This window comes from Chrysochloris asiatica, unplaced genomic scaffold (genome assembly GCF_000296735.1).
Source record: "Chrysochloris asiatica unplaced genomic scaffold, ChrAsi1.0 scaffold00064, whole genome shotgun sequence".
Taxonomy (NCBI): Eukaryota; Metazoa; Chordata; class Mammalia; order Afrosoricida; family Chrysochloridae; genus Chrysochloris; species Chrysochloris asiatica.
This window is the reverse complement of record NW_006408582.1, coordinates 11374573-11375077: the sequence shown is the minus strand read 5'-3', so window position 1 is coordinate 11375077 and position 505 is coordinate 11374573. Positions and strand designations below refer to the sequence as shown.

At 36.2% G+C, this 505-nt stretch overlaps 1 pseudogene; it reads left to right on the top strand.

The window, feature by feature from the left end:
• LOC102818017 overlaps positions 1 to 298 on the top strand; it is a 2889-nt pseudogene extending 2591 nt beyond the window's left edge.
• The last annotated feature ends 207 nt before the right edge of the window (positions 299 to 505 follow it).

Here is a 505-nt window from a genome sequence, read left to right as displayed (position 1 = left end):
GCCAATAAGAGCAGGCTGTCACCAGTACAGCTTAACAATAGAACAGCTGAAACAAAAAGCAGATAAGAGAGTCAGAAGTGTTCACTACAAAGTAATAGAAGACTACAGTGGAGCCTGCTGTCCTGAGAATAAAGGTAAGAAAACCTTCTTCACAAGCCCTTGTACAGAAGAGCCTTGAATAAAGTTACAGAAAGGGGAGTTCATTTTAGCCACAAGATAACTTAAGATATTGGTTTATGGGGACAAAATTCTTAATGATTACTTTATAGAAGGTGTTTCAAGAACAAAGGGATGCTAGAAACAAATGATAATGAAAACACAACATACAAAAATCTTTGGGACACTGTGAAAGCAGTGCTGAGAGGACAATTTATTGCAATAAACACACACATCCACAAAGAAGAAAGATACAAAGTTAACACATTAACACAGCATCTACAACAATTAGAAACAGACCAACAGAGGGAACCTACAGCCACCAAAAGAAAAGAAATAATAAAGATTA